This window comes from Bos mutus, chromosome 24 (genome assembly GCF_027580195.1).
Source record: "Bos mutus isolate GX-2022 chromosome 24, NWIPB_WYAK_1.1, whole genome shotgun sequence".
Taxonomy (NCBI): Eukaryota; Metazoa; Chordata; class Mammalia; order Artiodactyla; family Bovidae; genus Bos; species Bos mutus.
This window is the reverse complement of record NC_091640.1, coordinates 39,148,516-39,173,319: the sequence shown is the minus strand read 5'-3', so window position 1 is coordinate 39,173,319 and position 24,804 is coordinate 39,148,516. Positions and strand designations below refer to the sequence as shown.

Here is a 24,804-nt window from a genome sequence, read left to right as displayed (position 1 = left end):
CGGGCTCCCCTGTCCTTCAGTATCTCCCAAAGTCTTCTCAAATTCATGTCCGTTTAGATGGTGATGCTATCTAACCATCTCATCCTCTGCCGCCCCCTTCTCCTTTTGCTGTCAATCTTTCCCAGCATCAGGGTCTTTTCCAATGGGTTGGCTCTTTGCATCAGGTGGCCAAAGTATTTGGAGCTTCAGCTTCAGCATCAGTCCTTCCATTGAATATTCAGGGGTGATTTCCTTTAGGATTGACTGGCTTGATCTTGTAGGAGCTTGCATAATCGTCACTAAACTCAATTTTTTCAATAGTCCACGTTTTTATAACTGAAAGTCTTAGTTTTATTTTTCTCATTGTTCAGCTTGAGCTTCTTATAGAATTTCTTAAGTTCAAAGCATGCTGGGGCTATGCCAAGGCTCTTTGAAGAAGTGGGTAACATACAACAACATATTCAATAAAAACTTCTTAATTTGGAAATCCGGGGATCTGAAAGTATGGACTTGAAGAACAAAAAACTTTACATTCTTCCTCCAAGAGAGATCCTGGGAATGGTCTATATGTATATATATACTGCTAGGAACATTACTGTAACTTTGTTAGTCTCTCCTCTTGTTGACAAATATCAGTATCACCCAGAGATGTTTTGCATTTAATCAGGCCTTGAGTATACCCCAGGGAGCACCCTAGCAAATGTGGAGAGACCTCTGGGAAATCTAGATCCATATTTTCACATCTAGTGTTTTAAAAACATTCTTTGATATTCAACAAAGCCTTTCCTTTCTCTCAGATTTGACTGTTTTTCTTTGTAACCATCCAGAAGAATTGGTATAAATCACAGTGGAAGGAGAAGGGCAGCTTTCGAGCATGGATGGGACAGTACTTCATTGAGGACCAATGATCTTCATACTTTTTGCTTCTATGCCACCTAGAAGAAGTTTGAGAAACTATGTACCCCTTGTCCATTTTTAGGCTCATATCTAAATGATTTTACACTAAATTTTTTCATGTCAAATTTAAATGGTTATACCACACATGGTTTTAGTTATCATGCATATATGATACTTTTCATAATCAAACAAGTACATCACTCTTCTATATGTATCTTTTAAATTCTGTAGCGATCTTCCTGACCCAGGGATCAAACCCAGGTTTGTCATGTAATAGACAGATTTTTTTTTTTACCATCTGAACCACCAGGGAAGCCCCAAGAATACTGGAGTGGGTAGCCATTCTCTTCTCCAGGGGATTTTCCTGACCCAGGGATTGAACCTGGGTCTCCTGCATTGCAGGCAGATTCTTTACCATCTGAGCCACCGGGGAAGCCCTAGCAATTTCCTACTGGCCATCTATTTTACAAGGACAGGAACAAGCTTTTCTTTTGCAGATATTCTGCATCATTTCTTTTTCTCCTTAAACTTTATTTTTTTTTCTACTTGCTCCATAGAATATAACCCTCATATGGTATTTTTATGCTTGAAAGTATTTTATTGATTGCCTATCATAATTCTCTGCAAAAATTGGGTATGTAAATTGAAATTTGAACTTCATTTTTCACTTTATGTGATATAATATTCTGTGTTTGACCTACTGTGCAGCACAGGGAACTATACTCAATATTTTATAATAACCTATAGGAATGAAGAGTCTGAAAAAGAATATATATATTCACTTTGCTGTACACCTGAAACTAACACATTATAAATCAACTATACTTCTAGAAAGAGAAAAAAACTGTCGTATAATATCACTTCTATGTGGAATCTAGAAAAATGATACAGATGAACTTATTTGCAAAGCAGAAATAGAGACACAGAGAACAAACATGTGTACACCAAGGAAGGAAGGCAGGTGTGAGATGAACTGGGGAATTGGGATTGATATATACAAGTGTGTGCTAAGTCCCTCGGTCGTGTCTGACTCTGCGTGACCCTATGCACTGTACCCCGCCAGGCTCCTCTGTCCATGGGATTCTCCAGGCAAGAATACTGGAGTGGGTTGCCAGGCCCTCCTCTAGGGGATCTTCCCTACTCAGGGGTTGAACCCGGGTCTCCCACATTGCAGGCAGATTCTTTACCATCTGAGCCACCAGAACATATACACACGGCTATGTATAAAACAGTAAACTAATGAGAACCTACTGAATCGCACAATGAACTCTGTTCAGTGCTCTCTGGTGAACGAAATGGAAGGAAATATTACTGGCACTGCTCTTGTTGGATGGATTCTTCCCTATCTTTCAGCTCACAGTGAGTGCTGTTAACAGCTTCCTCCCCATACCGTGTCAGCCTGGGGGTGATAAAGTATCCCTCCTCTTCCCAGTCCTGGTGCCTCAACACCCCTTGTTGGCTTCTCTAACATTCCCTGCCTTATTTCTCTGAAATTCACAGCTGCGTATGCCTCTTGCTTCCTGGGGCAGTCTTGATGGATACATCCACAAATCAAGCTAATAGATAGCTAAAATGTGTTCCCTACTTCAACAATTGAGCTAGAGCAAAATTCTGTATTTTGGCATATGTCATGTTTTTCTTAGAAGTCATTTATTTGACCAAGCCCATTAGACAGAGAAGCTGAAAGATGCAAGTATTATACGTTATGAATCAGTAGTCTAGTCTTAAAATATCAACGAATTGAACTGCATTATGTTTTTCTGTGTGTGGTACTGGCTAAGACAAATAGAATTTCCTCTCTGGTCATTTAAGTCCTTTCCAAAGATAACTGTTTGGTGGCCTGGTTATTAAGTGAGCGCCACGAAGCCCAACAACATGACACACTTGCAGGCAGATGCTGGGAAGACAGTGAGGATTCAAGCTCTTGGTGTCCCAGATATTTTGTAGAATGTCCCTCCATTTGGCTTTGTCTCATGTACGTGAAAGTGTTAGTTGCTCAGTCATGTCCAATTTTTTGCAACCCTATGGGCTGCAGCCCGCCAGGCTCCTCTGTCCCTGTAATTCTCCAGGGAAGAATATTGGAGTGGGTAGCCATTCTCTTCTCCAGGGGATCTTCGCAACCCAGGGATCGAACCTGGGTCTCCTGCATTGCAGGCAGATTCTTTACTGACTGAGCCACCAGGAAAGTCCCATGTTTCCCATGAATAGACTAAGGTCATGCATTTGGGGAAGAACCTACACAGGTGATGTGACCTCTCAGTGCATCATGTTGGGAGCCTGTGACCTCTGTGTTAACATTATTGGTGATGTCAACTTTCATCACCTGAGTTAAGGTGGTTCCTACTATAAGGAGGGTAACATGCATCCGTCTGTAGTTAATAAATATTTGTGGGGAGATACTCTGAAACTTAAACTTTCACCCCCTAATTTTGGCATTCATCCATGGATCTGGTGATTTTTCTATTTCCTTCATTCATCCTACAATTATTAGTTGGAATTCTTCTGTAAGAGTTGTGCCTTCTCCTATTTCTGTGTATTTAGTCAGTCATTTATTTATAACGGTATGGAGTCATGGATATTTACTTGATTCTTTGGGTTATACTCGAGTATCATCCTTATTTCCTTTTTTTGCTCAAATTGTTTCAGTCTTGGCTCTTAGGAGCTCCCATGTCCCTTCCATTATGGCCCCCAACTTATTTTTAGGCACTTTCTTTATGGCTCAAAAAGATGCTGCAGGCTTAGCACATGAAGCACGTTTATGGGATTTTTAATTATGTATCCTACTTGAAAATTAAAATTTCTCCTTGGACATCTCATTCAGTTGATCACTAGCCTTTTAGAAGGTTCTTGTGAAGGATTTGCCATGTGTGGCCATAAGAAAACCGCAGAAGATAATACATTCTTTGTTCTTTCCCCCCAATATAATGTCTTGGAAATTACCATGTAAAGTATGGAACATAACATTTGAGTCACATAACAAGGCCTGCCATTCAATTTCCTTTCAATAAACATGCAGATGTTCCCCTTGCTGATCAATGTACCCGAACAAATGTAGATTTTTTTCAGAATGGTGCAGTGGGGTATCCTGCAGTGTTCTCCAGAACTAGGATCTGCAGGCTTCATTCCCCTGCATATTCAGATAGACTTTGTACTTCACCTGAGGCTTTGACGTTGTTCAGTAACAGGTTGTCTCTTCCTACAGAGTGAATTAAGTTTGAAAAAGTTAAAATTAAAAAGTTACTCTTATCAGGCAGTTTGTGTTGCCAAAGTTGTTTAGTTTTTCTAAATGCTTCCCTGGGGGAACTATTTCTAAACAACCACCAATTTTAAGTTAGGAATAAGAGTTCTTCATTCTTTTTTTTTTTTATCTCCTATATTTATTTATTTGGCTGCATTTACATCTTAGTTGTGGCACTTGGGGTCTTCATGGCATCATGTGGGATTTTTATGTCGGCGCACAGACTCTCTAGTTCTGGAACACAGGCTCAGTAGTTGTGACACGCATCTGGGCTTAGTTGCTCCTCGGCATATAGGATCTTAGTTCCCGGGCCATGGGTCAAACCCACATTCCCTGTATTGCAAGGTGGATTCTTAAACACTGGACAGCTAGGGAAGTCCCTCTTCTTCATTCTTAAAGTTACTGCATCTAGACTAGTATAGACTATGGATGTCCTCCTCACCCCTCCACTCATCAGGCAGTTGCTATGCAATTAATCAAGGGAACCCATCTAATTTTAGGTTGAACTTTAATTAGCTCTTGTGCTATCACCATTTTTTTTTTTTTTGCCCTTTTATACAAACACTTTAGATTACTTTCAGCATTTCTGAAACTCAAAGTTGGGGAAAAACCTGATCCAACACACAGATGCCAAGAGGATTTGCAGGGAGCGTCTTGGCGAGGTTACTGGAGGTGCGTATATTTTCGTGTCTGGATGGTATAGTAGAGTTTGAGCCAAAGATCAAAATAAGATGGCAAATAAAAAATAGCCTACCTATCCATTCATCTGCTGATGGGCATCTAGGTTGCTTCCATGTCCTAGCTATTATAAACAGTGCTGTGATGAACATTGGGGTACACGTGTCTCTGTGGTACATATACACAATGGAGTATTACTCAGCCATTAAAAAGAATACATTTGAATCAGTTCTAATGAGGTCGATGAAACTGGAACCTATTATACAGAGTGAAGTAAGCCAGAAAGAAAAACACCAATACAGTATACTAACACATATATGTGGAATTTAGAAAGATGGTAACAATAACCCGGTGTACGAGACAGCAAAAGAGACACGGATGTATAGATCAGTCTTATGGACTCTGTGGGAGAGGGAGAGGGAGAAGGAGAGGGTGGGGAGATTTGGGAGAATGGCATTGAAACATGTATAATATCATGTATGAAATGAGTCGCCAGTCCAGGTTCGATGCACAATACTGGATGCTTGGGGCTGGTGCACTGGGACGACCCAGAGGGAGGGTATGGGGAGGGAGGAGGGAGGAGGGTTCAGGATGGGGAGCACGGGTATACCTGTGGCGGATTCATTTTTATGTTTGGCAAAACTAATACAATATTGTAAAGTTTAAAAATAAAATAAAATAAAAAGATAGCCTACCTATAGAGGTAGGTGAAATAGCATGTCCGTGCTTTAGCATGCATAAAGGCAAAATTTAAACTATAATATCTAACATCGTGATATAGGTGCAATATCATGAAATTTTCTCTCATCTTTTTGAAAACTGCTAATTATGTGGTAGGTGAAAAATATTTTATGTAGATCACATACCAAGAACCTGAGGTAGTTATTAAGCCATCAGTAATATTGTTTAGTATTCATTAGTTTTTCTAGAGAAGCAACCAAGTAAATACTGCCTGATTGATATGAACTGCAAGAAGGTTTCAAATTAATCCGAATAACCATGAACTTATGAACACTGACATCCATAGGTTCATTTGTAGATTGATTGTTTGGAGCTCAGAAGACAGACTGTTTTAGTGGTTGGCTTCCCAGGTAATTGGATGGAGGTCTGTTTCATCCCTTTGAAGAACAGATTGTTGTTGTTGTTCAGTCGCTAAGTTGTGTCCGACTCTTTGCGACGCCATGGACTGCAGCATGCCAGGCTTGCCTATCCTTCACTATATCCTGGAGTTTGCTCAAACTCATGTCCATTGAGTCGATGATGGCATCCAACCATCTCATCCTCTGTCGTCCCCTTCTCCTCCTGCCCTCAATCTTTCCCAGCATCAGAGTCTTTTCCATTGAGTTGGCCCTTTGCACCAGGTGGACAAAGTATTAGAGCTAAACTCTAGTATTTCAATTCTACTGAATTGACGATTTTTGCATGGCAGCTGTGAAACTTTGCTTTTGGGATCCTATCTCTGGTGAGAATTCAGTTAGCTAGGATTTCACAGATGGTCCCTATATAAGATTCTCCTGGTGTCCTAAGATGGGGGAGAAGCAGGGCTCTCTTGGCAACGGAGACTTCCTGTAGTTGAGGTAGGTCCTCCAGGTACCCATAACTTTCTCTCTCTTTGCATAAAATTGATGTTCTAAATTAGGAACCTAGGGAAATTTTTCTTCTCCATTAATTTGAAAATAGGGCTGTTAAAAGTCCAGACTTAATGATATGAGAACATTTCGTGATAGGAAAACATCATCATCTATTCTCCTGATCAACTTGGGAGTAACTGTGGCTGCCTTGACTTCATAAAGATAAAACTGCTGCCAAATATTTTGAAGATCACAAAGTTCTCCACAGGAAAAAAGAAATGTATATTCATCTTCATAAGGAATGCATGCCAAATTTTTCTTTTCTGAGGTACTCTACAGAAATGGGTCCTGGAAACTTTTTACTTTAGAAACTATCATTTAATTAATTTCAGACGCTGTGTAATGTTGGCAAGGAAAATTCTCATAAAGTTCAAAAAACTCAGACTTGATGTAGTCTAATTGAATTAAAGCACCACTGCTGAAGACTAAGTACCTTTGTAGAATATCAATGTCTGTCCTGTGGTGCCCTCTCCCAGATAATGACCCTTGGGGAAATGAGTGTGTTTCTACATCAATATGAATAATCACAGCTAACATTATAGTGGGCTTCCTATGCCTTAGACATACTAGAAAGAACTTAACATATCTGATTCTCAAGCAACCCTAGGATGAGGGTGATTCCCACTCTGCATTGAAATCACTGAGGCCTTAGGGGATAATTTACTGGGCTTCCTCAGTGGCTCAATGGTAAAAATCCTCCTGCAAAGCAGGAGACACAGGAGACATGGATTCGATAGCTTGGTCGAGAAGATCCCCTGGAGTAGGGCATAGTAACCTATTCCAGTAGTCTTGCCGGGAAATTCCCATGGATAGAGGAGTCTGGCAGGCTATGGTCCTTAGGGTCACAAAGAGTTGAACACAACCGAAGCAACTGAGCACTAGAGATTCCAAAGTCAGGTTTAAACGCAACTCTTAACACCTAGTCTGTGCAGCTTCTATATAACTAAATTTAATATGTAATTATACTTCATACTAGAAGCTCAAACCCTCCCTGTAAACATAATGGTAGCTGGATACACATCCCATTCTCTGTTATTCATTTCTAAGATTTTTGTAGGCTCATTTCTGCTTCCCATTTGAAAGGGTCTCAGAGTGCTTCCCTCTGACACTGGAAATTTCTGTCCACTAGCAAAGCCCTGTTTCAAGGCCCCAGGTTCTAGTAATCCTGCATGGTTATTGTAGGGTTCTATGTTTGCATGGATTACAGAAAGCTTGGCCATTATATGAAAAAAAATTTTTTTTAGCAAATATATCAGAGAGCATTCATTCAAAGGAATGTTGTCTTCTTGAAGAGGGAGAGGAGAGAGCTGTCAAATAAATACTTCTATGCAGACAAATGCAGTTCTATCTAAGATCTTTATTGTGACCTTGGGCACAGACTGAATTTCTCAGGTGTTAGATGGTACAATATAGATTTAGGGGTTTTCTGAATCTCAAGTAATAGAGTGAATGTAACATACTTACCAAGTGCCTGGCAGATAGTAGGCTGTCGATAAATGAGAGCTATGTTTGTGAATGGAGATGGTTCTGTGGCTCAGAGTATTTTTGGAACTGCTTTTTGAACTTCCTTCCAAACTAGTCCATTAAACTCTTCTAAGAACTCAGTTGAATGTGTTTATAGTTAGAACTCCCGGTTTGTGTCTTTCTTTCTTTTTTTTTTTGATGGCCAATGGCTCTGACCCCAGTTGATCCCTTTATTCATTAGTCTGGTGCTAAATCATTTTGTCTTCTTCAAAAATATATAACTATCTTCAGCAACATGAGTATTTGTAGTTTTTGATGGGATTTCCAAATACCGACACATGCTCTTGAGAACGTCTCAGATAAGTGCTTTAAAAAAAAAAAAAAATGCTTCCAGCCATGGTGGCAAGACTGGGGAAAAAATGTGTTAGGAGCAGCACATGTGTTAATACATAAGCTCTTGGCTCCGAGTAGATATGACTTCCTGCATTTACCCCTTTCCATCGGGCAACAGAACTGGGTCAGATTAGCTATTAAGGGCTCCTTGCTGCTTCTTCCTAGCTCCTCGTGAACTAGATATATAAGTTCAACACACCTCCCAAAGATTGAGGGTTTCACTGTTGGCTCAGACAATAAAGAATCCACCTGCAATGCATGAGACCTGGACTTGATCCCTGGATTGGGAAGATCCCCTGGAGAAGGGAATGGCAACCCACTCCAGTATTCTTGTCTGGAGAATTCCATGGACAGAGGAGCCATCCTTCTTTACCTTATCAAGTGGGCTGGTTCTCCAGGGGCCCTTAGCTCTGCCTCTGTATCTTGGAGCCCACAGAGGTGAGATGGAGGGAGGGAGATGTCAGGAACCTGTGGGCTGCACTGGCCAAGGAAGCGTGACCAAAAGGTATGAGTGTGAGCTGCCCTCGTAACCTCATTTAACGCCATCACCATTCTACGAACCTAAGATCTCACTTAGTGCTTTCTACATTATTTCATCCAGTCCTTTCAGTGGCCCTTGAAGCAGGTTAGTCACTCAGTTTAGAAATGAGAAAGCAGACACAAAGAGATGAAGCACCATGGCCCAAGCCAAGTCAGGGCTCTGGCGCTTGGAGGAGTCAGGGGGCTGACTCCAGGCCCAATGCTCTGTCCAGCATGAGGAGCCAGGGCCAGACAGAGAGACTCAGCCTGGTCTTTAATTCCTCTTCCAGGATTGATCACTGACATGGAGAGAGTGAATGTGAACCAGTGGCGAAGCTCAGAGGCTGATGCTCTGGGCTAGGGAAGAATTGCATCATTCTCCCCAGTCTATGGGCAGCATTTCAGGTGGAAGTGTTCCTGCTCCTGCCACACCACTGGGAGAAGTAGCAAGGTTTTGGTACCTGTTCAGTCCCTGTGCACAAATGATATGGATGAATATTTAAGTGCCCATTGTGAGCCTTACTTACTTGTCCAAGATCCTAAAGGCCTCGTGGAGTCCAGGTTTATGCATTTGGTTTTTCTTTGTACCAGAAGTAGTGAGCCCCTTGCCACCACCTGTGCAGGCAGACGCCTAATCATCATGGACCGTACTGTCTCCAATGACGAGAGTCTGGTGACGTTCATTTATCGTAAATGTTCACTGAGCATCTCCCATGTGCCGGCAGTGTACATGGTGGGGACACAGCAGTGAGGAGAAGCAGACCTGGTTCTCAACTGGGATTTCATTCTAGCAAAGGGAGACAGCGGTTCATCAGTCACACCCTCCCTGCAGAGTTGCAACGGTGGCACTTTTGGAGGAACTATGACCTAGTTAAGGAAGCCAAAAAAGAGGAATGGAAAGCAGCTGGTCCGAACAGAGCAGAGTAAGTGCACATGGGTCAGGAGCTCCATGAGAGCTCAGAGCATTGAGGCTGCAATAGAGGGAGTTGTCCTTGCCCTGAGAACAGTGGGCTGTTCTTGTTCTAAGCAACCCACTTATGTCTCTGAGTGCTCACTCTTGTCAGGGCAACTGGAGACTGGAGAATGGACTGTTCCAGTATGGAGAGGAGAGATGTGCACAGATCTGGGAGATTCGGATAAAATGCAAAGGACTTAGTAATAGAGTGGGTAAAGGAGCTGATGGGGAGTGAGGTGCCAGGAAGACCCAGGGTTTCTAAGGTGCATGGCTGGGAATGGTGGCGTCATTCACTAAGCCCTCTAGTGCCTGGTGCTAGGAGTTATTTCAGAGTTTCTTAGGGTTAATGTGCCATGCCATTCATACTGGAAAGTACAACTATGAGAAAAATATACCCACTTTGCTCACAGGGCTTGCAATCTAATGATGTGGGGCACAGGGAGTGATGAAGATATTCTGTCTCCTAAGATTTGTTTAAAGTATGGCCGTGGCATAAACTTGGCAATGTAACACACAAGGACACTTCTTTCAGAGTGGGTGGGAGGCCTTAGACCTTTGTTGCCCTGGTGAAGGAAGAGGCTGGGGATTAGAAGACATTCTTGGCAGGTGAAGGATTGATCTGGTGACCTTTGAACAGGCACCATGAATCACTGAATAAAACCAAAATGCAGACCGCATGGAAAGACACAGTACAGGCTTCAAGCTTGAAATTACAGAATGTGAGACTCATCTTTCTTGGGCACGCCAAGTGCAATCAAAAGAAGTGAGCAATTTATTGGGAGCAAGTGGGATGAGAGTGATTTGTGAAGATGGAGGGGGGATTGTAACTTCTTATCCTCCAGAAGCCTCTTAAAAGTATTCACTGACTGATCACGGTGACATCTTTATAAATATCACCATGGCAACCATGGATGTGAGAAACAATTCTAGCCTGGACACTTCTGCTCCAGCTGATGCGACAACTCCCACTGCAGTGGTCATCCCCATTGTTTGTGCAGATGAGTGAGGAGGGTCCCACCTGGATCCTGTGACATTTTCTTTTGTCTTGAGAAGACAAGTGCTCATTAAATCCTCCCTGATGTTAAGTGGCATTTGGGGTGGTGGCTACACCATTCTTGACTTTCATCGCTGAGGATGTGGTAAGAGATGCACCCTGCTGGTGTCATCCGTGTTGGTTCAGGGTGAGGATGGGGAGCCTTTTAGGGTGGTTAGGAGACTCTGCCCAGATCAGTTCCGCCATTGGATCTGGAGGAAGTATGTTGCTTGTAACTCTGCACACGTTTCTACCATACATCCATTCCTTCTCATATTTAGTTTCATCCTTCTGAATCTCTTCTTTCTGGTGTCCAACTCCAATCCCAGGCAACCTAACTCTGCAGTTCTGTACTTCCTGCCCTTCTAATCACTCTTGTCCTCAGAATTCCTTCTTTTATAATCCCTGCTCCTTTCTTCATTCTTTCATTCAACAAATACAAATTGAGAGCCTTCCCTCTGCCAGGCACTGTTCTCTGTGGGCGGGACACCCAGGGAATAGGATCCCAGAACTCTTGCCTTTGTGGGACTCACATTGAGTACGTAATCAGTAAGGAAATATTGGGTGTGATAGATGCAGGATGCAGGGTGGGAGTGTTGGGTCAGTTTATAATCAGGTCCGCTGTTTACAATCAGGCTCTTTGAGGATATGGCATGTGATCAGATTTGAAGATGGGGTGTCAGCATATCAGAGAGAGGAATTGAGCGTGGGCTGTGCCTGGCTTGTTTGAGGATCTGCAAGGAGCCAAAGTGAGAGAGACAGGATATGTGGTTGGCAGAAGAGGCCTGAACAGTGAGAGCAGAGGATGCAGGTCTAGAGATCTTTGGGGGCTTTGAATGTGAATGACATGACCTGGCTTGTTTCATCAGGATCACAGTGTCTTCCATTTGGACAATGACAACAAAAGTCTCAGAAAGGCAGAAGAGATAAATATGACACTCTTACAGGAACCCAGAGAGGGATGGTGATGGTTTGCCCCAGAGTGCTAGCAGTAGGTGTGGTGAGAAGAAAGAAAGAATGTGAAGTCGCTCAGTTATGTCTGACTATTTGCAACCCCATGGACTGTAGCCTGCCAGGCTCCTCTGTTCATGGGATTTTCCAGGCAAGAATACTTGAGTGGGTTGCCATTTCCTTCTCCAGGGGATTTTCCCAACCCAGGGATCAAACCCTGGTCTCCCGCACTGCAGCAGACTCTTTACTGTTTGAGCCACCAGGGAAGCTGGTGTGATGGAGAGTGGTGGTATTCTGGTTATATTGAAGGTAGAGCCACTAGAATTCACTCATGGAGCAGAACTTTCCCCTTTGGCCTTTTTCCCAAGGTTGAAATAGAAGTAGAATACACTTCTTAGTAAAATAGATCCATCTCTAAAGAAGAAAGTGAAGTCACTTGGTTGCGTCCGACTCTTTGCAACCCCATGGACTGCAGCCTGCCAGACGCCTCTGTTCATGGGATTTTCCAGGGAAAAATACTGGAGTGGGTTGCCATTTTCTTCTCCAGGGGATCTTCCTGACCCAGGGATTAAACCCGGGTCTCCCACACTGCAGGCTGACTCTTTACCATCTGAGCCACCAGGCAAGCTGGAATACATGGATTCCACGTGGGGAACAACTTTTTAAATTTGTTGATGAAATTGCACTGAACTGATGGAATTCTGTAGGAACAACTGGGCACTGTGGTTAAGAGCACAGGCTCCAAAATAAAATTACCAGGTGGTAGAAATGATCATTCCTTAATCCCGTGCATCCCTGCCTTCATAGCTCATTCAGTTTCTTCTCATTATAGTACCTATCATAGTTACTGTTTTTGAAAGTCAAAAAACACTCAGAGAATGCCAGTTTCATGAGATTTAACTAAATATGTGTGTGCGTGTATGTATATGTGACTGTAGAGTTGGAAGCCTTTGGGGTCTAGCTTGGGAGTCAGGCCATCCAAGTTTATATCCTGGTTCTACTGGTCATGGTTATGTGACCTTGGACACATTGTTGAACCCGTTTCTGCCTCATTTCCCCCTTCTGTCAAATAGGGACAATCATGGGATCTATCTCATAAGGTTCTCATGATGGTGAAACAAGCTATTCTCATAGACTAGCTCGTAAAACAGTTGCTTGCACAAGGCAAATGCTCCATAAATTTTGGCTCTTAGTAAAAAATCATGATCACTGAGCTGGGAACATGGTGTAGAATCCCAGTGTGTGAACACCCCTGGGGGAAATCACTAGCTTCAAATCATAAAACATTAAGATTATATTTATTTAGACACAACTTCCTACTAGACACCTCTGATCACATACTGGAATCTTCTATCATCCACCATCCAAGATACTCATGAGTGTACAAGTATATTTTCTCTACTTCATGCAGGAACTTGGAATAAAACCATGAATGATATTTTTTTCTTTGGGGTGTTTGAAGAGTTGTTGAAATTCTAGTCATGATATTTAGTGTTATGAGCTCTTTATGCCTGTTGTTAAATATGCCAGCATTTTATTGACACATTACTGTGAAATGGGCAGCCAGCTACAGTAATAAGTTTCCCCTAAAGAGTGCGAGTATCAACAAATCTGATGGCAGGCACTGCCAAGGAAACTTAACATGTGTTCAAAAAACAACTAGCTTCACAGAGGATAATGGGTACATGCATGTTTAATCCAGTGACTTCTGTTTGAAGGTATAAATAGGTGGCTACTATTAATTTTGATTTTCATGGTATCCTTCTTTTGAGAAATTCTATATATGGCTTAGTTTTGTGCTTTAGTCTTCTCTTACTCTTATTCCTCAACTCTGCCTATCCTTAAAAACCACTTAAGAAATATTTAAAAATATTGATACTTGCTCGTCATTCCCCAGAGGTTCTGATCTCATTGGTTTGGGGGTGGATCTCAGGCATCAGTTATTTTTTAAGTATTTTTAAACTTTCATCATGAAATATTTCAAATGTACATAAAGTACAAATATTTATAATAATAAGGCCACATGTATCTCTTATGCCTCTGTCATAATGAACTTCAGTTGTTATTTTTTAAAATCTCCCCTACCTGATTCTTCCAATGCACCACCATGGTTGAGAACCATTCTTTTAAAAAGACAGAAAATGGGAGGAATATTTCAATGGATATTGACATCAAGAGAAGCTGAAATTTGTTCAAGGTCACACAACAATTTTAAAACATCATTCCATACTCTGTTCATCAAGCCATAATGGCATTCATGAACATGTATGTTGTATGGCAAGTGTGTGCCTGCTTGATTTTGTTTAAAGAGTGGAATAGTTGGGAAATTTTCAGAAAAGAGCTTAGAAATATAATGGTTTTCCATTTATAATCCTTGTACCTTGACTCAAACCACATTGTGGCCATCCACTTAATGCAGCTCAATAAAACGTAACTCAGAGATAAAGGTCTGATGAGCAAGGGTGGGACAAGTGGATTAGAGTTGATGGATCAGACAGGTCATGTAGGAAGGGAAACAGTGGTGGAAATTGTCTTCAGATTCACAGAGAAAAAGCAATGAACCAATCACAGATTAATCTCAACCTATAAGAGAGTTTTGTAGGCTATTCCATAGCATGTACATATATATATATATAGTGGTGGTGCTTTAGTTGCTAAGTCATGTCCAACTCTTGTGACCCCATGGACTGTAGTCTGCCAGGCTCCTTTCCAGGCAAGAATACTAGAGTGGGTTGCCATTTCCTTCTGCAGGGGATCTTTCCAACCCAGGAATTGAACCCACAGTCTCTCACATCTCCTGCACTGTGGGCAGATTCTTTCCTGCTGAGTCAGCAGGAATGCCCCATATATGTGTGTGTGTGTGTGTGTGTGTATAAAACATGTATATGTAATATGTATACTGGATATCTCAGTCAGTATATCTTAATGAAGTTAAGATTTGTATTGCTACCTCAACAGTGAAGACTTGTGGGCAAGCTCTAGTTCCTGCATGGCAAACACTTGGAAAACAATTTGGTCTCAGGGGTAAACAGGACTTTAAATATGATCTCGCCAAACTGCCCATTTGTAAGAGGAATCTCTTCTAGGGCATTACTGACAGATGTCATCTGGTATCCAGATGGAGACCCTTGACCCTGCCAGCTGGAAAGTCCACTGCTCATAAGCCAGCAGGTTCATATTAGGATTTATTATCTTTTATTGAGCTGAAATCTCACTCTTTAATATACCTTTAAAGAAAGAAAATACTTCTGATGTTCCTCATGTTGTCATATTTTTGTTACTTAAATATATATAGATGTAAAACTAGATTTAAATTTCTCATTCTGTAGGTCTCATCAACTATAAAACCAAACTAATCTTACAACTTGATATGAAAAATACAAGACCCATAAATTAACAACATATTAATGGCTACCCACCCAGTATTCTTAGGGCTTCCCTAGTGGCTCAGATGATAAAGAATCTTCCCGCAATGAGGGTGACCTAGGGTCAATCCCTGGGTCTCGAAGATCCCCCTGGAGAAGGGAATGGCTAGCCACTCCAGTATTCTTCCCTGGAGAATTCCATGGACTGAGGAGTCTGATGGGCTACAGCCCATGGGGTTGCAAACAGTCAGGCACAACTGATTGACTAACACTAATGGGAATAATGATCTTGTTTTTCAGAAACAAAATCCCTCACTTTGTGCTTAAGGATAGAAAGATGTATGTCTGGTCAATTTGTTTGGTTCACTAGCTTTCACTGATCAGCACAAGGGATACCTGTCTGCATATGTATGTTCTAGCAAAAGGTGTGAATACTTTAAAGTTTCTATTTGCTGGGTTTGGGAGAGTCAAATCTCAAACTTAACCGAAACTGCCAGCAATTAGTTCTCCATTTCCCATTTTTAGGAGACATCCCTTGGCAACTTTGTCAGGATGTTTTGTGCACTTGGAAATTAAGGTCAGAGTTGTAGTGTTATTGCAGTCTTCAATAAATGGGCATCTAATCTAATTATTGCTGGAACTGGGTACAGAACAATCTTTCATTGTTATTTATTACTGTACTTACTGAGAATGAACTGCTGTTGCAAATTGACGCATACGACAGGATCCAAGCAATAACTCTTACAGCAAAATGTGTGCTGACTGTCATGGCAGAGCCTCCTTATAGTTCTGCTTATCTATGTGGCTGAAGGAGGCTGTCTCTCACTTATCTCTGTCCCACCTTCTATAAAAAGCTATGCAAATAATACATCAACCTTGTCACCTGTATCATTATTGCTGTACCCTAGTGTCCTGGACCAGTGGTCCTCAAAACCAAGTGTGATTTTGTATCAGCTGGGGAGCTTGTTGAAAGTGCTTGCTCTCTGGTCCCCACCCCAGGGGTTCTGGTTTGTTTATCCTGGGGCTGGACCCAAGAGTCTTCCTTATTAACAAGCACTCTGAGGGATTCTGATATAAGTGGTGTGAGTGCTTATAAGCTTTCCAAGATTATGGTTGACATGGAAATAAGAGACTTAAACTCTTCACAAACCACCTGAATTGAGAAACTCTGGTGTCCTCCTCAGATTTACATCATCCGCAAAAAGCCCTTCTTCGATGTTCTGACAAGTGCCTGATAAACATCTTGAACAGGAGAAAGTCGACAGCAGAGTCTTTAAAGATGGCTTTGACCTATTAAGCACCAGATTTATTTCAAGGGACACAGATATTCTAATGATGTTTTCATTGATGCCCAGAACATTCTGGAAGCTGTGGACTATTTTCAGATTATTAAGTATGCACGGACAAGGAGGCAATTGGAAATGGCAAATAAAAGTCCTGGAAAACAGGAATCAAATCAAGCACCAAAGTTGACATTTTTCTTGGGAGTAGTTATAGGTGGATACTCCTTAATTTACAGAGTTAACTATGGCCTGTTTGCCTAAAGTGGGGAACATAAGCCTGCAGACAGAGTCAACAAGCTAATAAACCAGACATCTGAATGTGTCATATTACCATTTTTTTTTTCTTCCTCGGTTCATTCTTGTTAATTCTGGTTAGGATGAAATAGAATAGCTGGCTAGGATTATTTACAACTTTACAGGAGACTAAGGGGCTTGCTGGCATTTATTTCATGTCTTTTGGGGTGAAGTGGTTAAAATGTTACGTGTCTTGGCATAACCCAACAGTGATCATCTATTGGGGTATCAATATGGTCTTAGTGAATTACAGATCGCCAACTTCCATTATTTATATTTTACCATTATAAACAAAATGCCCAAAGATATTCTTAATGGATTTTTATTTCTACTTAAAGGAAAGAGAATAGTTATTGAGCACTTCAACTTTATAAAGAACTGAGGATTAGACTAACCCTTAAAATTTTATTGTTGGAAATTATGCTATTTATTTACAAGTGCTGAGATTACTTTCTAAAGTTCACAACAAATGGAAAGTAAAAAATTATTTAATAAGGGTATATTTTAATACAATGAAACTTCAGATCAGATCAGATCAGATCAGTCGCTCAGTCGTGTCCGACTCTTTGCGACCCCACGAATCGCAGCACGCCAGGCCTCCCTGTCCATCACCAACTCCCAGAGTTCACTCAGACTCATGGCCATCGAGTCAGTGATGCCATCCAGCCATCTCATCCTCTGTCGTCCCCTTCTCCTCTTGCCCCCAATCCCTCCCAGCATCAGAGTCTTTTCCAATGAATCAACTCTTCGCATGAGGTGGCCAAAGTACTGGAGTTTCAGCTTTAGCATCATTCCTTCGAAAGAAATCCCAGGGCCTATCTCCCCTAGAATGGACTGGTTGGATCTCCTTGCAGTCCAAGGGACTCTCAAGAGTCTTCTCCAACACCATAGTTCAAAAGCATCAATTCTTCGGCCCTCAGCCTTCTTCACAGTCCAACTTCACATCCATACATGACCACAGGAAAAACCATAGCCTTGACTAGACGGACCTTTGTTGGCAAAGTAATGTCTCTGCTTTTGAATATGCTATCTAGGTTGGTCATAACTTTCCTTCCAAGGAGTGTCTTTTAATTTCATGGCTGCAGTCACCATCTGCAGTGATTTTGGAGCCCAGAACTTACATGATATGTATTAGCCATGTCTTTTTGACTAATATTTTTCCAAGAGTACAAAGATAGAAAGGAGGAAAATATGGAATTTTGATGAATAGGAATGATTTTTAAGAATGATGTGCTAGCAGCCTATTATACAGAGTGAAATGTTTGAAAGAGAAAAACAAATGTCATATACTAACGCATATATATGGACTCTAGAAAGATGGTATTGATGAACCTATTGGCAGGGGAGCAATGGAGACAAAGATATTGAAAACAGATTTGTGGGCACAGGGTGGGAAGGAGATGGTGGGACGAATGGAGAGAGGAGTGTGGAAACATAAACACTACCGTATGCAAAATAGTCAGTGGGAATTTGCTGTATGATGCAGGGAGCTCAAACTGGTGCTCTGTGACAACCTAGAGGGATAGGATGGGATGGGAGGTGGGAGGGAGGTTCCAGTGGGAGGGGACATATGTATACCTATGGCTGATTCATGTTGATGTATGGCAGAAACCAACACAATATTGTAAAACAATTATCCTTCCATTAGAAATAAATAAAAATGTTTAAAAAATAGCTGAATAAAAGAGAGGAGAGAGAATAAGTCTTCAACATAAAAAAAAAAATGATGTGCTAGCAGGTCTAAACTTGCTCCCTCTCATATGTACATATTTTTACATAGTTTGTGCTGCATTTGTACTTGCATTTTAAAATTTCGTTCTGCATCTGTGCTCTGCATGTACACAGACCTCTGAAATGATGTATACAAACTCAGAATGAAGCATCTGGAAGCCTTGATAAGCTGTTAACTTGACACTATTCTTAGAACCCAGAAACTCTCAAATGAATTTTCATTTCAGAAGAACAAGCTTGTTGCTTCTGAATTATGCATTCATCCCCGGATTTCCCTTATTTATGGTCCCTGGTAATGCTATGGCTGAAGACTTTGTGTCCTCTTTTCAAGGACTTGATATGCAATTCAGGTGCCTGAGAGTATCATGAGCATAAAATAAGCCTCAGCTAGTTACCGCGAGGGTTGTTGGCATTTTACTAGGACAACTGACGACGAGGAACAGTCAGCCTAAAGGACTGAAGGGCATGGAGGTATTTTTAAACACCACATGCTTTCATGAAAGGTGGTCTGAGATCATGGACAGGGGTGCACGCCTGTTAGAGCAGCCGCATCTGCCAGGTTTGGTCAAGCCTCAGTGTTCTCCCAGTCCTCCTGCTGGAGGGCAACGTCCTGGTGGGTTCACTAGACAGACTCTCCATCATCTCTTCCTGGAGTCTTGTTGATGAGGCTGTCATACAGCTGGTAAATGCTGCCTTTGCCTTGGCCATCAAGCTGGAGTTATCATCACTCATAAGGTAGCAGGGTACCAGTGCATACCACGGAGTCAGCATGCTGTTGATGCTCCTGGATGGATGGAGGTTCGTGGGGAATCCTGTCTTTACAGTTTGGGATGAAGTCACACACGTACTTTGCCTAAAGTGAGCTGTGTCCCTTTTCTCCAGACCACGGCTAGAATTCTGGATAGCTTCTTGGCCTTTAGTGATGTATCTTCCCTGCGTGCATGCGTGCTCAGTCACTCCAGTTGTGTCCAATTCTTTGTGACCTATGACTGTAGCCTTCCAGGTTCCTCTGTCTATGGGATTCCCCAGGCAAGAATACTGGAGTGAGTTGTCATTTCCTTCTCCAGGAGATCTTCCTAACCCAGGGATCAAATCCACATCTCCTGCATTGTAGGTGGATTCTTTACCCACTGAGCTACCTGGGAAGCCTGTATCTTCCCTACAAGAGAGCAATCTCAGGAAGCCCATTGTAGGGTAAGCCTCTCTTAGTGGGAGAGACCAGAAAGAACTAAGGGCTGGAGTCATGGCCTGGGGTCATCCTTGCCCCACGTTTCATGGATTATTTCAGCATTTCCTGTATGAACATAGAAAATCTGGAATCTGAGTTCTCAGGCCAAATCTGCACTCACTCTGGGACTGTATGAAAGGCATTTCTTTGACCCAAGAACTACTTTTCTGTAACCCACTGAAGCAGCACCATGAGGGGTCTTACACAGACAAGAATATCAAATTCTCTGGGGGTAGAGCGGCTTTATTTTTGATAGCTGGAGGGATGTAGAGTGTTTATTAGTGTTTTACGAATATAATGCCATCAACTATAATGGCATCATCACCTTATCTTCTTTTTGCTTTCCTTCTCTTCTCCAGGTGGAAGAGCTCCTTATTTCCCAAAGAGAGTTATAATTCATAAGCATAGTCTTTATATTATTGTTTTTACTCAGCAGGTATTAATATGTGATGGCTCAGTGGTAAAGACCATGCAGGAGACATAGGTTTGATCTCTGGGTTGGGAAGATCCCCTGGAGAAGGAAATGGCAACCCACTCCAGTATTCTTGCCTGGACAGAGGAGTCTGGTGGGCTGTAGTCCATGGGGTCACAAAAGAGTCAGATACTAAACAGCATTAGTATGTGATAGTGTCTTTTTATTTTGTGAAACCCTAAGTGCTTTTAAACATAAGCATTTTGGAAATAGTCCTTTGTGAGGAAACAGAACCGTCCAAGTGACAACTTAGTTCTTTATTCCATGTCCATTTATTCATTTAGCAGAAGTGTTCACTGCTTGCTTGCAATGTACCCAGTGAGGCACTGTGGGGAGACAGATGACTAGCAGCGGCTTTGGCATGATATTCACAAGGTAGAAAGAAGAGTGTTTATTACAGAGATACAAGCAAGTACTGACGAGCTAGCCCTGTGATGCTCCTGAATTTTTGTTTGGCCTTTCTTTTTCTCCACGTGTGTGCTAGGAAAAACAAAAAAGAATAGTAGAGAGCCTTGGTCAACCCCAAAGAGTTTCATAATAATTACTTCCCAGGTTAACTATTAAATTATGAAGCAGGATGGTTTTTACTCCAAATTTTGAATTCATGCAGTATTAGGATGAATAGTTAGGTACTTCTAACTTTTAAAACTGCTATTTAGTATTTGAACATTTTCTCCCAAGAAAATAGACCTTCATTACACTATTGCTGATTTTTTCCATCACTAGAAAGATCCAAGATTCATCAGTCAGGGAGAAAGCGGTTCGCTTTCAATTAAAAAAAAACAGCAAAAATACTGCAATAAAATGAATGAAAATATGAAACCATCTGTATCTCCAGTGATAATGCCAATGCAGTGTATACTGTAAACAATACAATTTGTTCAAGTCCACTTTAAAGGAAAGTTGTTTAGTGTGGATATATAAAAAAGGAAAAAAAAATCCTTTCTTTATTCACAGATCTCATATGCAACACAAACCACCATATATGCACAGATGTTACATATATGTGTATATATATTTCTAAACACTCTTGTGGCCCCCATAGGAAATTAACATAGGTCATCACCAAGCACAACCAGTATGTGAATTGTCATCTTTGTCTGTCACTTAAAAGACAGTTCAGGTCTTTGTTATCTCTGGTCCTTGGAACAATGCCATACTCACCTCCTGTCTGCCCATCCTTTCTAGTTTTTGCAGTGTTATCAGAATATTTTTCCTATGACATGACTCAAGTCACATTTTCTTCCTCAAAATTTCCCAAAGCTGCAAACCTAAAGAATGCAGGCCCATACACTCCACAGAAACACAGGAACCATGGTTTTCCAACTGTCTCTAATACAGTCTGAAAAATGCCCCTCCATTTTATTCTTTTCCATTAGGTTTATTACAGGACATTGAATATGGTTCCCTGCACTGTACAGCCCTCTCTCCTTTCTATTGCCATCTTCCCTGTCCTGGAAACACGGGGTTACCCACAGACCCGGTCCAGAAGCTCTGCCGCAGCCATTTAACTGTGCACCACTTATCTGGCACTCGATAGTAAACGCAGTACTTGTGTAAATCCATTTTTTCCCTCCCTGAATGAGTCGGTGAGCTCCCAGAAAGGTGACTAGGAGTATTTGGAGAAGCCCTTAAACATTTTAATAAATGTGCCTTGGTTACTTGGCTAGGGCTGTGATATTGCGAGACAAACCTGCAAACCACTCCCCACCCGCCCCAGGCCCCGCCATTTCACTGGGAAGCGTTATCAATTATGACTTCCCATTAGGCCGGGAAGACCACCTGTAACTGCAGCTTTAGGTTGGGGATGGGGAGACGGTGGGGAGCAGGAGGCTGCCTGGAAAACAGGAAACCTCCCTCAACCTCTAATTCAGATCTTCTCCATTAACTTAGTCTTTCTGGGACACCAACCCGGTGCAAAACACCGCCAATTTGATTTTTTTTTTTTTTTCAAAAAGGTGGGTGGGGGGAACCTGCAGTCCCCAAGCCAGTAAATAACTCACCTGAAGGTCAGGTACGCCCTCCCCCCACTCTCCCGGGGGTGTCTGGGAGGGGTGGGGGTGGGGGTGGGGGGCGGATAGAGAGCCCGGCAGTGATCGCAGTAGAAACCCGGAGGCTCAGGCGATTGGCAGCGGTCTGGGAGGCGTCCTCCCCAGCCCGACCCCGCGCCGGGATGAAGGCGGAGGCGGCGGCACGACAGCCCTGAAGTCCCCAGCGCCCCCTCCCCCGTGGCCGAGCCGGGCCGGGCGCGTCCCTGGGCGTGTGCCCCGCCGCAGCCCGCGGAGCCTCCCGAGTCTCCTGCCAGCGGGGCGGGGAGCGCGGCAAGCGCCCGCGTCTGCGGCTGCCTCCCCACGCCCGAGCCTCCGCGCCGCGCCGCGCCGAGGACGCGCGCCCCAGCCGGTCCCCCCGCCGCCGCCGCCGCGCGCCCGGGCCCCCCGGCCCAGCCCAGGTAACTTTTCTGCCTGCGGGGCCGCGGGGGCCGAGGGAGGCGGAGGGTCGCCGGGGGCGCAGGGCTGGCCGGAGGCCGGGGGCGGGCGCGTGGCTGCGGCGCCGCTCAGCCGCGCGAACCGCGGGAGCCGGGCACCCTCCCCGCTCGGCCCGCCGGGACCCCCGCAGGGACCCCCGCCCCCCTGGCCGAGCCGGGGCGCCGCGCCCGGGGACGTGCCCGCTTCGCCCGCCCTGCGCTGCAGCATCGCAGGGCAGGCGCGCGGCCCGAGCCCCGGCCTCCGGCCCCGGGGGCCTCCCCCGGAGCTCCGGCCGAGAGGGGCGGCTGGCCCCTGCTCGGTCAGTTTCCGAGCCCTCCCCCCGTCCCGGGCGCCATGTTTTGAGTTACCCCTCGGGGTGGGGTGGGGGCGGGGGCGACACTGCGGCGCCGCCTGGGGCGCGGGGAAGCCTGCGCGCGGCGGCGGAGGGTCTGCGCGGGGCTTGGCAGACTCGGGGCCGGTAAGGTGCGCTCGCACAAAAGCATCTGCGCTCCAAGCGGCCGCCGCTTTTATGTAACTTGTCCGCTTCGCCGAAGTGGGGCGGGCGGCGGCCCCCGGACGGCGGCGGAGGCTGCAGCGGGGTGGCCGGGGAGGGGGACGAGGCAGCGTCCTCCTAACGGGGTGCGGAGTTGGGGTAGGGGGTGCTCGGGCACCTGCGGGGCCAGGGACCCGGGGGCGGCGCAGCTCACCTGGCGCCTGTGAGGCTGCACTGCCCCGGGAGGCGTGTGCGCGGGCGGCGCTGCGGCGGCTGGGGGCGGGGAGGCCGGGGCGCGGGGCTCGGGACTCCGGGAGTCGGGGTCTCCGCCAGTTCCGGGCGGGTGTTTCCCGGAGCCTGCCGCGGGGGCCCCTGCTGTCTGGGGTCTCCCCTCTTCTCTCGCCCTCCTTCCCCTCCTTCCCGCTCCCCCCCCCGCCAAGTTCACGGCTTCTGCAATGCGGTGGGTGTGGTTACCTAGTCTATTGCCCCTGTGGTCCTTCGCCGCGGGAGCGGTGTCTCCTCGGTTTTCAGATTTCCGGATCCCAAGTTGTCTAGGGGTTTTTTTCTCCTTCAGTCCCAGCCCAGGGTTAAAGTTGAGATGGTTGCAGAACACGTAGAAAGATAAAGAGAACATGTGTTGTTAATTACGCCTGGAGGCCGGCCTGAGAAATCCTGAGGGCCAGGCAGCCCTGTCATGCGTCGCTTGCATTTTCGTGTTTAACTTGGTGTTTCAGCTTTTTTTTTTTTTTAAACCTCAGTCTGGCGGAATTGTTTTTGCAGATATCCCGCTCTTCCTTTTTTTTTGGGGGGGGGTCCATTTTAGGGTCTCCGGGGCGGCCAGGTGTGCGTTGGAGTTTATCCTGGTAGCATTAACTTTCCTAGTAGAAGAGCCATCAGATCAGACCAAGCACTAAAAACAGTCTTTTTGAATTTTACACTGATTTTTAATGTCTCAAACAAAAATGGTAAACCTCCATTTATGATCTGGGAACCCTAGACACAGCAATTATACAGCAAATTGAGCAGAAAAGCCCTATTAAGGAAAAAGAGCGCATCGAGTTTGAGTAAACTCTGGGGAACGGGAGGTGATTCGTATCTTGGATCAAAAAGCTTTTTTAAAAAATGCACGTTAATTTTGGTATCAGACTTTCAAAACTTTAGTTGGAGTAACAAAGTCATTTCGAGAGGAAATAAATTCCATATTGAGAAGCCTGACTTTAATTTGTTAATTTCAGAAGGCATTGATGAAAATAAAATAGCTGAATACTAAATAGTCTCATTTGCATTATGATTTTCTAGTGGTTTAGAAAAGCAACATACCAGATGCACGAGTTACTGCACACAGTTTATCGAGCTAATACACTTTAGGCAAATAATTTTGGCAGCACAGAACGTGTTTTCTGAATGATTTCTCAGTAGCGGGAAGAGTGGCTGCTTTATTTAATGTGTAAACCCCTTGGAGCTGAAGGATTGAGAAGATGGAGGTCAAAGGTCAGTATCTCAGAGAGCTGTTTACATTTTTTTTTAAGTCATTTCTTCTGTACCAGTGCGATTTAGGTTAAAAGCAGGTTTTGTCAGTTCTTGTACAGTGCTTGGACTTGGGCCAACTTTGAATTGTGTTGAAATAGGAGACCTGGGATTTTTTTTTTAACTTGGTCAGAAGCTATCTTGTCCATACTTTGGTCTTGAAACATTGGTCAAATGCATTAAGGGGCTGCCCAAGGAGAAGGGAGGC

The 24,804-nt window shown here is 43.8% G+C and overlaps 1 protein-coding gene across 6 annotated transcripts in view; it reads left to right on the top strand.

Moving 5' to 3' along the window:
• The first annotated feature begins 22,214 nt into the window (after positions 1-22,214).
• Positions 22,215-24,804, top strand: part of EPB41L3 (erythrocyte membrane protein band 4.1 like 3) — a 144,393-nt gene continuing 141,803 nt past the window's right edge. For 2 of the 6 annotated variants that reach the window (XM_070361517.1, XM_070361514.1), the window contains exon 1: positions 22,215-22,560. The gene's annotated coding sequence lies outside the window, so the exon portion shown is untranslated. Of the gene's footprint in view, positions 22,561-22,976; positions 23,055-24,804 lie in introns of those variants that run through there. The other 4 variants (XM_070361520.1, XM_070361519.1, XM_070361518.1 and 1 more) reach the window with 4 other exon arrangements.